The 15329-nt window shown below is 33.7% G+C and overlaps 1 protein-coding gene across 1 annotated transcript in view; it reads left to right on the top strand.

The window, feature by feature from the left end:
* bbs4 (Bardet-Biedl syndrome 4) overlaps nucleotides 1-9987 on the top strand; it is a 47319-nt gene extending 37332 nt beyond the window's left edge. The window contains exon 17 of the transcript XR_016150616.1: nucleotides 9971-9987. The gene's annotated coding sequence lies outside the window, so the exon portion shown is untranslated. The remainder of the gene's footprint in view (nucleotides 1-9970) is intronic.
* Nucleotides 9988-15329: the final 5342 nt, after the last annotated feature.

The following is a 15329-nucleotide window of genomic DNA, read 5'->3' as shown; positions in this document are numbered from 1 at the left end:
AACAAACTATTGTTTATGTACGTGGATTAAGTGTGAGGTTAGTGTCACAGTATATGACAGCACACGATCGATGTTTCCGACTCCCCTCTTCATAACTGAAACTCACAGAGTGATTTACGGCAAACTCTGGATATAAACAAGGACTATCGTGACAGCAAACTGGGCCAGAATCTCAGTTGTTTATCAAGAGTTGTTTATGTGGAAGCTGGCGCTGCAGAGATCTTATTCTCAAAGCTGTTCTAGCATTGTGTGTAACATCCACAGCCTAACGACATAAGTACTCCATTATGGCTTATTTCAAGGATGACCTCTTAAAAATGTTGCAATTATGAAATCAGTGGTCCAAATTTGATTTGAGCATCTCTATGATGGACATATTTCAAATGGGAATGTATTTAACCCCTTAACTTTGCCACTATATTTTAAAAACAATAAAAAAACTTAAGTAATATTGACAAACTATATATCATTTGATGTATGTGTGTTTCAATAGTCAATCCAAAAAATAAGCATTTCTGTTATCATATAGTTTATCTTCACTTTATAGTTCATGCTATGTCTGTCAAGCCCTAGGAAGTAGTATCATACAAGGACATGTTGAATGTAAAAGAGCAATTTTGATAACTTTTTATGGAACTATTCCTTTTTAAAAAATGTACTAATGCAGATAGAGGTTGTTTAGGCATCTATCTAATTCAACTTAATTTAACCAGTATTTCAACATGAAAACAAGGAGCACAAAAGCTCAACAGATCTCTTTCAGAATAAACCTTGACAACTGTACAACACAATCAACTAATTCCACATCGTTTCAGACGTCAGCGAAGAGCGCAGTGTCTGAGGCAGATTAGTGTTGCATCTTTAACAGCCAATTCTTTATGATCAAACACTGTTTAATCTGATCTCTTTGAATCTTCATCATGAATTAATCAATATGCTCCCTCCGTTTGTGTCTTTTTAATTATGCAGGGGTATCCTTCCCCCCCTCAGGCGCTCATGCACCAAATTATACCCTCCCTGGGAACAAAAAGCACAATCAAACAAAGTCTAAAATAAACTCGCGACTCGTGTTTCATCACTGTCTGCTGGATGTTACTCACAATATTTTGTGCATTGCAAAAGTTACTGCTGAGTGATTCATATGTTGAGTACACACACTTTTTAATTCAAAATTAGGAATATCATGCCAACATGGCCATTAATCCAGTCCAATTTTATATAATCCAGTGCATTTTATTTGACCTTGCCAGTGGTTATCTATTTTTTGATCAGACTGCTACATTTAGACATTTTTATTATTATATTATTATTTTTTTAACCCTCTGTTCTTAAAGCATTTAAATAAAAAAATGTTAAAAATCGTAGCTTCATCCGAATGGTCCGAAACTTGGTGACTTTAATGGTACTTGGTATATGAACACCCAAAAAAATTGGGGACAGGATTTGAAAAGTCTAAGTGATCGTAAAAAAATAGTCACACTCAGGACCTTCGGGTCAAAAATGACCCGCAAAGGAAATGAATGGGAAATGTGTGTTTTTTTTGTGCGTACAATCTACAAATAAGCAACGATCTTGAAAAAAAGCACACAACAGTGAAGGGGTGAATCTATAAAACATCAAGAGTGCAAAACAGACACATCCACACACACAAACACACACACACACACACGCAAACACCGAAAAATTCAGATTATACATGTGTTTTGCATTTTTAAAAAGCTCAGTTTGTCCACGAGATGGCATCCATCTAATTTCAAAAATTGCTTTTATGAGGCCTAGGCTTGACTCCAAAATGAAATACAGCTTAAAAAAAAAAAAAAAAAAAAAATTTTTTTAAATATTTTTTTCTATTATATTCAATGGGGGGAAGTTTGGTCATAATTATTGCATTAATACTAATTATAAATTTTTGTATTTTTTGAAATTTTCTCAAAACACCAAAAAAGAAAAGAAAAAATATAATAAAAAACAAGTAAAAAAAAAAAATTATGATTTTCTTTTTTAAATATGAATCCCGCCCTTTGGGTCAATTTTGACCCGAAGTTCCCGAGTATGACTGTTAAACGAACAACCCCAGAGGATTAAATAGTATAAAAGAAAGGAATATAAAAAAAAAATGAGTAAATAATTTTTTTTCCCTAAGATGAGAACTGGATGCTATGCTATCATGTGCATCGGGGTTTATTCAAACGTGAAAAATGTATTTTTGCTTGAACCACACTTTGCACACAAATACCTATGAATAATAATGTGATCCGGTTGGTTATAGACGGCATGCGTGATTGTTTTTGCACATATCTTACGTCATAATTATTTTGCAATGACTAAAGTGGATTGAAAACAGCATTTGCAGTATATTTGAATTGCATTTGAATTTATATGAGGAGATAAGCATGCATTTGTGTGTGTGTGTGTGTGTGTGTGTGTGTGTGTTTACTAGTCCAGATCAACCTTCACACTTCCTCCCGTGGAAATGAAAAGAAATTTAAAAGTTATTTTTTTAATTCAGCAGCAGGTCACACGTCTCACCATCAGCGGCACCTTTCAACATTTCTCTGTCCTTTCAAGAGCCGATTATAGCCCGCTTGGGCCATATTTCATATTCTCTCCCCTTTTATTGTCCACTTGACACCTCAGAAACGCTTCGACCTGCGCAGGGCAAATTTACCCTCTGTGTGCCGTTCTGCAGACATAATGGACTGCAGACTGACTTGCACAGGTCATGAAAAGAGATGAAAATGCCCCACCATTAGGAGCTTTTCAGAGAATCTCAATGAATAAGGAGCGAGCTCGCCAAATGATGAGGGCATTAACCCTTTAAACACCTCTCTGAATGGGCTCCATTAGATTCATATTCAATGAAAGTTAATGGTTAATTATGGCTATTAAAGGTTTTACCGCCTGTAGAGCCACTAATTGTCTTTTTGATGTGACTTACTGCTTTTCACCAACATGCAATTTAGCTGTTAGATCAAAGTCTTAATGTTAAGATGGACAGTTTTATAATGCACACGCATAGGACATTTAAAAACCATCTTAAAAAGGAACCTGTACGGGGGGAAAAATCAAGCTGCACTGAAACTCTCATTTGGACCTTGAACCGTTTGGTCCCCATTGAAGTGCATTATATGGAGAAAATCCTGGAATGTTTTCATCAAAAATTTCTTAATTTCTAGTTTTCAACTGAAGAAAGAAAGACATGGACATCTTGGATGACATGGGGGTGAGTAAATTATCAGCAATTTTTTTTTTTTTAAAAGTTGCTTTCCAACTATGTCAGTGAACCAAAAGTTTCATATCCAGAGCCTCACATCATGTTTATTATTAAATAAGTTGCCCAGGGTAAGCTATGAAAGCAGTCCATAGACCTCAAACCTCGTGGGCATGAATTCTCCATCTCTTTTAGTCTCGAGCACATCAGATCAAACGTGTGCGTGTAGTTTGTGGGTCGGCGGCACCGAGAGGATCAATAGCACAGGCGGGATGGAACCTGAAAGAGATTAGACCCATAAAGGACTGATGGGAGAAACATTAAGGGAAATTTGTGCTTGCCTGGTGAAGACACACACACCTTTAATCTTCCCGGTGAGAACAGAGGAATGAGTCAGCACAAAGATGTTAGACATGATGTCCGCCAAAAGCTCTCTTCTCCTCTGAGCCTTGTATTGTGGAGACCTGTAAAACAAGACCTGTCAGAGCCAAAAGTGTGAGTGATGAGAAGCTTTCCTCTTTCGTCTGGAGGTCGGGTCACGAGATATTACCAGTGCTCGTACCTTCAGGGTTATAGAGAAATGAACAAACCTCTAACCCTAAATCTTCAACTTTGGCGAGGATCTCATCCCACACGCGCACTATTTGTGCTACAGATGATGATAGTTTACATCATGATGAGGAGAGGTGTTATTTAATGATCAGATGGGTGAAAAAAACACGTATAAAGTCCAAAATATCATGCTTAATGGGTCAACCTGGCACCTATGGAAGCTTGTTTCCGCCACAGAATTTCTCAAAATTGCGAGATATAAAGTCAGAATTGCATGACATAAAGTCGCAATTGTGAGATATAAAGTCAGAATTGCGTGACATAAAGTCGCAATTGCGTGTTATAAAGAAGCAATTTCGAGTTATAAAGTCAGAATTTCGAGATATAAAGTCAGAATTGCGAGATAAAGTCAGAATTTCGAGTTATAAAGTCAGAATTGCGAGATAAAGTCAGAATTGCGAGATATAAAGTCAGAATTGCAAGATAAAGTCAGAATTGCGAGATATCAAGTCAGAATTTCGAGTTATTAATTTAGAATTGCGAGATATAAAGTCAGAATTGCAAGATAAAGTCAGAATTGTGAGATAAAGTCAGAATTGTGAGATAAAGTCAGAATTTCGAGTTATAAATCATAATTGTGAGATATAAAGTCAGAATTTCGAGTTATAAATCAGAATTGTGAGATAAAGTCAGAATTTTGAGTTATAAATCAGAATTGTGAGATATAAAGTCAGAATTGTGAGATAAAGTCAGAATTTCGAGTTATAAATCAGAATTGCGAGATATAAAGTCAGAATTGTGAGATAAAGTCAGAATTTCGAGTTATAAATCAGAATTGCGAGATATAAAGTCAGAATTGCAAGATAAAGTCAGAATTTCGAGTTATAAAGTCAGAATTGTGAGTTATAAAGTCAGAATTGTGAGATAAAGTCAGAATTTCGAGTTATAAATCAGAATTGTGAGATATAAAGTCAGAATTGCGAGTTATAAAGTCAGAATTGTGAGATAAAGTCAGAATTTCGAGTTATAAATCAGAATTGCGAGATATAAAGTCAGAATTGCAAGATAAAGTCAGAATTTCGAGTTATAAATCAGAATTGCGAGATATAAAGTCAGAATTGCAAGATAAAGTCAGAATTTCGAGTTATAAATCAGAATTGCGAGATATAAAGTCAGAATTGCAAGATAAAGTCAGAATTTCGAGTTATAAAGTCAGAATTGTGAGTTATAAAGTCATAATTGCGAGTTATAAAGTCAGAATTGCGAGATAAATTCAGAATTGCGAGATATCAAGTCAGAATTTCGAGTTATAAAGTCATAATTGCGAGATAAAGTCAGAATTGTGAGATATAAAGTCAGAATTGCGTGATATAAAGTCAGAATTGCGTGCTGTAAAGTTAGAATTGTGAGATATAAACTTTTGAGGGAAAAAAGTATATGTTTTTGCTAAAGTATATGCTAAAATATTATGTTTTTCCCTTTGAATTGGCCTGATATCTCACAATTCTGAGAAAAGATGTCAGTATTGCGAGATGTAAACTCGCAATTGTGAGAAAAAAAGTCAGAATTTCTCACAATTGCGAATTTATTTCTCAGAATTGCAACTTAATATCTCAGATTTGCGACTTTATATCTCGCAATTGCGACTTTATTTCTCACAATTCTGACTTCATATCTCGCAATTGTGATATAAACAGTCGCAATTATTTATTTATTTTTTTATTCAGTGGCGTAAACAAGCTTCCATAGGTACCACCTAAAACTATAGTAACATTATAAAATGTAACTAAGAACAGCTAAGCAACCACCTAGCAATGCCAAAACGACCAAAAAAAACACCATATTAGCAACTCAAAACACATTAGAAAAAAAAAAAACTATAAAAACTGCATAGCAATTTGACCTAGCATAGCAAACCTTGCAACACCGCTATGCCTACATCAATCTATGAAGATACAGCATTAGCATGCATGGTAATTAAATACATCTGGATATAAACAGTGTATATGTGTTTTTTGTTCACAGTTATTAATGCTGGATATTCTGAGGAACCATGGGTGTTTGAAGCACGTTACTCTGACGGATGAGGTAAGGGAATGTCTGCAAATGAAAGCATCTCTTTGAGGGTCCGCGCTCTTGATCACAGAGCTATAGGAGACGCCTTTGGTTTGTCAAGAAGAATGACAAGATAATCACAGATGAGGAACACTTGAGCTCAGAGACAGAATGTTCAGAATGGTCTATTACTGTTCTAAAAAAGTGTTTGTTGATTGATATAAAGCTGAAATAAAATGCAATCCAGAAATTTAAAAAAAAAATTAAATGTTCCCATGGCAACCTAGTAAGTTTAAGTCAAAATACTAAACTAAAATAAAAGCTTAATAGAAATTTTAAAAAATTTAAATATGAATAAAAACTATCCTAGTATATAAATTTTTTTTATAATTGGTATTATTTTAAGCATGAGAAACAGAATGCAAAATCTAATGATAAATGCAAACATCACCTTTGAAATATAATATAAATAAACATTTTATAAAATTAAAGGGATAGTTCACCCAAAAATGAAAATTCTGTGATTAATTAGTCGTGCCGTTTCAAACCTGGAAGACTTTCTATTAACTTTCGTTAATAGAAATGTAAAAAAATTAAAATATGAATAAAAACTATCCTAGTAAATAAATAAAAACGCTTTTTTTTATTATTGATATTATTTTAAGCATGAGAAACAGAATGCAAAATCTAATGATAAATGCAAACATCACCTTTGAAATATAATATAAATAAACATTTTATAAAATTAAAGGGATAGTTCACCCAAAAATGAAAATTCTGTGATTAATTAGTCGTGCCGTTTCAAACCTGGAAGACTTTCTATTAACTTTCGTTAATAGAAATTTAAAAAAATTAAAATATGAATAAAAACTATCCTAGTATATAAATAAAAACGCTTTTTTTTATTATTGATATTATTTTAAGCATGAGAAACAGAATGCAAAATCTAATGATAAATGCAAACATCACCTTTGAAATATAATATAAATAAACATTTTATAAAATTAAAGGGATAGTTCACCCAAAAATGAAAATTCTGTGATTAATTAGTCGTGCCGTTTCAAACCTGGAAGACTTTCTATTAACTTTCGTTAATAGAAATTTAAAAAAATTAAAATATGAATAAAAACTATCCTAGTATATAAATAAAAACGCTTTTTTTTATTATTGATATTATTTTAAGCATGAGAAACAGAATGCAAAATCTAATGATAAATGCAAAAATCACCTTTGAAATATAATATAAATAAACATTTTATAAAATTAAAGGGATAGTTCACCCAAAAATGAAAATTTTGTGATTAATTAGTCGTGCCGTTTCAAACCTGGAAGACTTTCTATTAACTTTCGTTAATAGAAATTTAAAAAAATTAAAATATGAATAAAAACTATCCTAGTATATAAATAAAAACGCTTTTTTTTATTATTGATATTATTTTAAGCATGAGAAACAGAATGCAAAATCTAATGATAAATGCAAACATCACCTTTGAAATATAATATAAATAAACATTTTATAAAATTAAAGGGATAGTTCACCCAAAAATGAAAATTCTGTGATTAATTAGTCGTGCCGTTTCAAACCTGGAAGACTTTCTATTAACTTTCGTTAATAGAAATTTAAAAAAATTAAAATATGAATAAAAACTATCCTATAGTATATAAATAAAAACGCTTTTTTTTATTATTGATATTATTTTAAGCATGAGAAACAGAATGCAAAATCTAATGATAAATGCAAACATCACCTTTGAAATATAATATAAATAAACATTTTATAAAATTAAAGGGATAGTTCACCCAAAAATGAAAATTCTGTGATTAATTAGTCGTGCCGTTTCAAACCTGGAAGACTTTCTATTAACTTTCGTTAATAGAAATTTAAAAAAATTAAAATATGAATAAAAACTATCCTAGTATATAAATAAAAACTCTTTTTTTTATTATTGATATTATTTTAAGCATGAGAAACAGAATGCAAAATCTAATGATAAATGCAAACATCACCTTTGAAATATAATATAAATAAACATTTTATAAAATTAAAGGGATAGTTCACCCAAAAATGAAAATTCTGTGATTAATTAGTCGTGCCGTTTCAAACCTGGAAGACTTTCTATTAACTTTCGTTAATAGAAATTTAAAAAAATTAAAATATGAATAAAAACTATCCTAGTATATAAATAAAAACACTTTTTTTTATTATTGATATTATTTTAAGCATGAGAAACAGAATGCAAAATCTAATGATAAATGCAAACATCACCTTTGAAATATAATATAAATAAACATTTTATAAAATTAAAGGGACAGTTCACCCAAAAATGAAAATTCTGTGATTAATTAGTCGTGCCGTTTCAAACCTAAAAGACTTTCGTTCATCTTCGAAACACAAATGAAGATATTTTCAATGAAATCTGAGCGATTTCTGTCGATCCATTGACAGCTACGCAACTACGTAAAACTAATCCATTTGAATTTATACAACATTTCTGACACTTTACATGAACTTTCAATCACATATAAACATTCATCAACACATCATTTGTAATAAATGGAAGCTCAAGCTCATGTTCGCTTGTCGTGTGAGAACCAATGAGGTTCGTTCTCGTGTTACGCGGCACGTTTGAGAACCAATAAGATTGCCCTCCCTGCATTGTATACATTCCTCACTGCAAAAATTAGTATGAGTAGTATATAGTGTGCCATTCTGAACACACTAACAAAAAAAGTAAAACAGGAGAATGTGTTTCCTGCTTCAGGGCAAACACATCAAGAATCTCTTGCAGAAACGGCTGTAAATTGTAGTTTCTAGCCAGCAGCAAGGGTTAGCGTAAGGACACAATCTGCCCACCACCACCTCAAATTCACCACGAATCCCACTAACAGGCTACAAGAGCAGCAAGACCCCGCTGAGCTCAAGCGGTCCGCTCATTAACACCCCACCAGGAGTCTGTGAGGGGCAATTCCTCAAACTACCCCTCGGCTCTCGCAGTGCTTGATTAACAGCCACACAGAGACTGTAAAACACAACCACCGTCGGCCTGAGCGTGTACTTACTTATATACCTAATCCATTGTGCTCCTAATGAACAAAAACGTTATGGGGATGATAAACTAGTTATTAAAGATATTGAATTGTTCAATCACAAATTTTTACACACCCCATGTTGATCCGCACCGGTGTGCTGTTATTAATATCAGATTTTAACTGGTGGCTGTATATATTTGGTCCTAGTGAGTGTTCCTGCACAACTGACCATATAGCTATTGGAAATCAGACCATAAATGGGATCTGTTGAAATTAAGAAAATAAGATTTTTTTTTTGGAATAAAGGTTTTCTAAAAATTCACATTACGCAGGGGAAAAGTGTTCATATTGAATTTGCAGCAGTGCATATTAATGCATATAATTCTCAAGGTAACACTTTACAATAAGGTTCATTAGTTAACATTAGTTAACTACATTAGTTAACATGTACAATATGTGAACAATACTTCTTCAGCATTTATTAATCTTAGTTAATATTAATTCCAACATTTACTAATACGTTATTAAAATCAAAGGTTGTATTAGTTAACATTAGTTAATGGACTGTGAACTAACATGAACGCACAATGAACAGCTGTATTTGTATTAACTAACATTAACAAAGATTAATAAACACTGTAACTAATGCATTGCTCATCGTTAGTTTATGTTAGTTAATGCATTTACTAATGTTAACTAATGAACCTTATTGTAAAGTGTTACCAGTGTTACCAAAGTTCTGAATGCGTCATAATATAATTAGGGGCTGTTTGTGTTTACACAACACCGTTTTCAACGCGTTTTGGCTGATTTACACGACAACATTTTGGGTGCCTGAAAACACAAACTTTTGAAAATGAGTTTTGAAAACGGTCTTTTTAAACAACCAAAACGCGAAGCTGTGAAAGTGATGACGTCGTGCTCATGCGTATTATGTGTGCAGTGTATAGGGGTTCATCGCCATCTAACGGCCTGGCAGCAGAATTGAGTTGTTTTAGTTGTTTTCGTGGTGGGGATCGTTTGACAATGGTGAAAAACTTCCCCTTTTTTTTTAAGGGATAGTACACTTTGAAATTAATTTTTGGTATGTTTTATCTTACCTCAAGGGCATCCAAGATGTAGGTGTCTTTGTTTCCACAGTATTTTCAATTTTGATATTTTTAGGTCAAACCGTTATATAATGGAGGTCTATGGTCACCACCTCAAAGAGCATGCACAGAGAAGTCCAAATTAAACATGATTTAATGACTCGTAAATGTAAGATGGCCTAAGATACGAAACGAGCGATTTGTGTGAGAAAACGAACAGTATTTATTTTGTTTTTTACCTCTTGTAAACTAACCACAGCCACAAAGCGCCCGCACCCTCAGATCACTTGGACGTGGCTGTGGTTACAAGAGGTAAAAACGATATAAATACTCTTCGTTTTCTCACACAAACCACTCGTTTCGTGTCTTAGGCCATCTTACATTTATGAGTCATTAAATCATGTTTAATCTGGACTTCTCTGTGCATGCTCTTTGAGGTGGTGACCATAGACCTCCATTATATGACTGACAACAATTTTTACTAACTATATTAACAAAGATTAAATTAGGCTTTATTGTTCAATGACTGTTTGTTCATGGTTAGCTAAAGAGCTTTTTGAGTCTCATGAAGCAGGTCTTTATTTATCACCACAAAGGGTTCTGCTACAAAACAAAAAGCTTTAATCTCGTGCCATTCGTATAACATCTTCTGTTAGCGATGCCGATGCATTAGTGCAGCGCAACAGTCTAGCACATGTGCATTTGAGCTTGCTATTTTGTTGACAGCTAAACAGGCAATTAAGATGTTTAGTGTCCAATTAGTGTCCCACAAATTGACAGGTTTACAAAGTTCGGCACAGGTTAATAATCATATCAACGCCACATTCAAAATTAGCTTAGTATTTATTTGTAGCATTCCCATTGAAAACAGAGCCAAATCCAATTTCAAGTGTATAGTTTTGCCCCGAGTTAAACCGCTTTTAACTCTGTTTATCAGTGCCAAACACAGTCGCACAAACAGAATTTGCGGGTAATCCGGGCATCTCTGAAGGCCAATTAAAACGAATCTTCTTAAGAGCACGCCAAAGCGCCACAGTGGTCTTTAATGCCGGTCTGCTCATGTCTAGTAAGTGTGCTGGCATTTTAAATGCCCGTCGTTTCACAAACAACCCTCATCAGCTTTCTGCCCCCCGCTGTGCCTTAAGGGCAGAGACATGCGCTCACACAAACACAAATGCTGCAATATACATCCTGCTAAATTACACATCTGCTCTTGTTTCATTTTCCCCTCTCATTAAGATTTTAAACCCCAAAAAACTTACAGAAATCAATAATTCTTGATATATGCTGCCTTCAAGCTCCTTATTGAGTTCGTAAATTGTAATTATGAGATTTTTTTTATAATGCTTTTAAGTGATTCTGGTCAGAAGCATTCAAATCATTGAAAAATATTGGCACGTTTTTGGAAAGGCTGCATTACTAGCCGCTAATCTGTGTAGCTAACCGCGTTGCAGTAATGATGCATTTTTATCCCGTAAGTTAGCATCACTCTGGCTCCCTCGACAATTTTTTTATTGGCTTTTAGATCATTGCAGAAAATAAGCTCTGTGACCAACAAAGGTTTATAAACACAATGAGGCTGTAAAAGCGAGTACAACCTCTGTATAGCCACTTGTTAGCAATTTTGCCTTTGAGTCATGTTTTGTATTGGTCATGATTTGAATATATTTAATGGTTAGGACAACCTATGTGTGTGGGTCAGGTTTTGACAAGAGCTGTTAAACCTGAAATCACATGGGACCAATGTTTTGACCAATGGCTGACCAGTTTTTAGCCTATTAATCATGTGTAGCCTACATTAAATCATTATTATCAAACTAAAGGAAACACTAAATTTATTGGAGTCCTAATGGTTCATAATGGCGTCCAACATGCAACCTATAATTTTCAAAGGTGTCCTATTGGTCCTTAATGGTATCCAATAGAAAACATAGAAGTGAGCAAATTACCAATAGAGACTTACTAGGACCATCACAGTTTCAATTAAAACCAATACAGAGAAAAAGACCAAACATGCCACCAATAGAAGAAAGCAAAAATGGATTAATGGATTGGTTTCCATTAAAACCAATACATTTCCCTTTATAACCATTAAAACCATTAGGAATTCTGTAATGGTTTCTATTGTTTTTTTCATCAGGGTGGTGACCAATCATCCTGCGAAAGGAAAAAATAGCTTTGAGGAAAGAATACAAAGACAAACTTTCTTCATTTGCAATTGCAGCTTCGATAAATCATGTACAATGAGATCAGGAACGTGAATTTGAAGTGTAAATGGGGCGATTCTGTGTCCATGTTGACTTTAAATGTATTTCATGAGCGTGCTACTATGCCAAAAAAACGAGTGGCCTACTTTACGTCTGAATGTCAGCATTTCCAGAAAGAGAAGCGTGAACAATCCTGTAAGGGGGAGTTCAGAGCGCTCGGAGAAGTGCAGGAGCGCAGCGTGAACCCAGCTCATCCCCGACTTCACAGCGGCTTGTTGTGGCTGATAGGAGGCTAGCGAGCGAGCGAGCCTTTTTCATGTGAAAGCGGGCCTGCATCCCTGGTTGTGGAGGATTGTGGGCTTTCTGTGCTTGTCCCCCTCTGAAGTTGCTGTTTTTGTGTGAAGATTTAGGCCTGTTTTTTCTGTTCGTCCCCGCTGCGTCCTCTGTGGCTCCACAGAGTGGGATGTTACCGTCTTTTAAGTTGCTTTGACCTCAATACAACAACTTCCTCTCTTTGAAATCGTTCCTGCGGTACAGCCCTCAAACCATCTCTCAGTGGATTACCTGCGAAACAATAGAAGTACACATACGCGTCAGCCAGATACTCTTTTTGGCTAACATGACAATATAACCAACGTAGCATTTTTGTATTTGTTTTGTTGTTTGTTTGACGTTTTTTTTTTTCAACACATTGAAAGCATGTAGTGAGCAAAGGGGCTGTTTAATGTCAAGTAGTCCATACCAGTGTTGTAGTCGAGACCAGCTCACTCGAGTCCGAGTCGAGACCGAGACCAGAGAGGTTAGATAACCTAAGCTTGGGTCTCAAACCTACGGAGGCGTATTGCATTCACTTGAAGAAAAAAAATCTACTCTGTTTTTCTGAATTAACGAGTTAATTTTTCATGAGGAAAAAAAATGTTTGCTTTGTTTTTCTGAATTAACGAGTTAATTTTTCATGAGAAAAAAAATTTTTGCTCTGTTTTTCTGAATTAATGAGTTAATTTTTCATGAGTAAAAAAAGTTTTTGCTCTGTTTTCTGAATTAATTAGTTAATTTTTCATGAGAAAAAAATTGCTCTGTTTTTCTGAATTAATGAGTTAATTTTTCATGAGAAAAAAAGTTTTTGCTCTGTTTTTCTGAATTAATGAGTTAATTTTTCATGAGAAAAATTTTTTTTGCTCTGTTTTTCTGAATTAATGAGTTAATTTTTCATGAGAAAAAAAAGTTTTTGCTCTGTTTTTCTGAATTAACGAGTTAATTTTTCATGAGAAAATTTTTTTTTGCTCTGTTTTTCTGAATTAATGAGTTAATTTTTCATGAGAAAAAAAAGTTTTTGCTCTGTTTTTCTGAATTAATGAGTTAATTTTTCATGAGAAAAAAATTGCTCTGTTTTTCTGAATTAATGAGTTAATTTTTCATGAGAAAAAAATTTGCTCTGTTTTTCTGAATTAATGAGTTAATTTTTCATGAGAAAATTTATTTTTGCTGTGTTTCTGAATTAACTCATTAATTCCGAAAAAAATTCCATTAAAAATTAACTAATTCATTCAGAAAAACAGAGCAAAACATTTTTTCTCATGAAAAATTAACTCGTTAATTCAGAAAAACAAAGCAAAAATTTTTTTTCCTCATGAAAAATTAACTCATTAATTCAGAAAAACAGAGCAATTTTTTTTCTCATGAAAAATTAACTCGTTAATTCAGAAAAACAGAGTAGATTTTTTTTCTTCAAGTGAATGCAATACGCCTCCGTACAAACCAGACTTAAAGATATCTTCAAGAATATGTAAAATATTTGGTGGTAACAATAAAATTGGCACCATACTCAAACAGTAAACCAAATATACCATGGATTCATGTACACTGTAATGATAAAAAGGCCAGATAGTGGTGTAAAGGTAATTTTATTATAATTATGACTTACAATTGTTACAATAAGTGCTCTTTCACAGAACATCGTGACATCACTGCACACAAATTCTTTGTGGCTTTTATATACAAACTGAATTATGGGTGATAAGGCAGACATTTTCAATACATAGTTGAGCTAGAGGCTCCACATCACAGCTGACCTGGGTCCTGCTGCATTTGCGTGCCGCGAACATTATAGTCATGCGCAGTTGCGCACAAGAAAGTCAGCAATCATTGGACGTTTCAAACAACAATTTAAAGAAATATTAACATACAGTTATAATCATGACGTATTTTGAATGGGATTTGGGAATAAGTCCAAGTCCCGACTCCCAATATGTTCGAGTACGAGTCAATTCCGAGTCAAAATGCACACGAGTCCATGACAAGACCGAGTCCATTAAAATATGGACTCGAGACCGAGTCTCGATTGCACAACACTGGTCCATACCACTTGTGCGACTTTCAAAGACTTTTAAGTTATTAAGTTAAGTCGCCATATTATTAAGTCAATTTCATTCAGACTTCCTACAGTCTACATAACTCGATTGTGATCGGATGACATGCATGAACCAATGGTGTTTGTTGAACCTCTGCATATTTAAATACACTACCGTTCGATAGTTTGGGGTCAGCAAGTTAACTTTTTGTTTTTTAAAGAAATGAATAGTATGTTTTGTATAAAATTGTTAAAAAGTGACAGTAAATACATTTCTAATGCTACAAAAGAACTTTCTATTCAGCAAAGAATCCAGTGCATATAAAATAAAATGCATCACAATTTCCACAAAAGTATGAAGCAGCGTTCAACGTTGAGAATAAATGTTAGAGTGATTTCTGAACGATCATGTGACTCTAAAGACTGATCTTTGATCACAGGAATAAATTACACTAATAATGTTTCACAATGTAACTGTTTTTACTGTATTTTTGATCAAATAAATGCTGAGCAGCAGTTACCTTCTCTTATTGCAAATTAATTGCAATCACATTCCTTACATTTTAGATTTTATATGATTAGTGCAGCGAAATAAGTGAGGTCTGAATTGCGTGTTTTTTTTTGTTTTTTTTTTGGGGGGGGGGGGTTGTTATGTAGTCTGATTTTGTAAAAGAAAAATGTCAATTGATATGCTATGTATATATGTTTTGTTTCATGTATCATAACTGAAAATAAAACTATGAAAAAAAAATGCTGAGCGTAAAGAGAGCACGAATGCTTTGAATAAATGTCTGCGCTGAACAACATAGATTTGTTGCTACACACATGAAACCTTT

This window comes from Pimephales promelas, chromosome 25 (genome assembly GCF_988280905.1).
Source record: "Pimephales promelas chromosome 25, fPimPro1.hap1.1, whole genome shotgun sequence".
NCBI classification, from domain to species: domain Eukaryota; kingdom Metazoa; phylum Chordata; class Actinopteri; order Cypriniformes; family Leuciscidae; genus Pimephales; species Pimephales promelas.
Note: the sequence above shows the minus strand (reverse complement) of the source record. Positions and strands in the feature narration are given on the sequence as shown.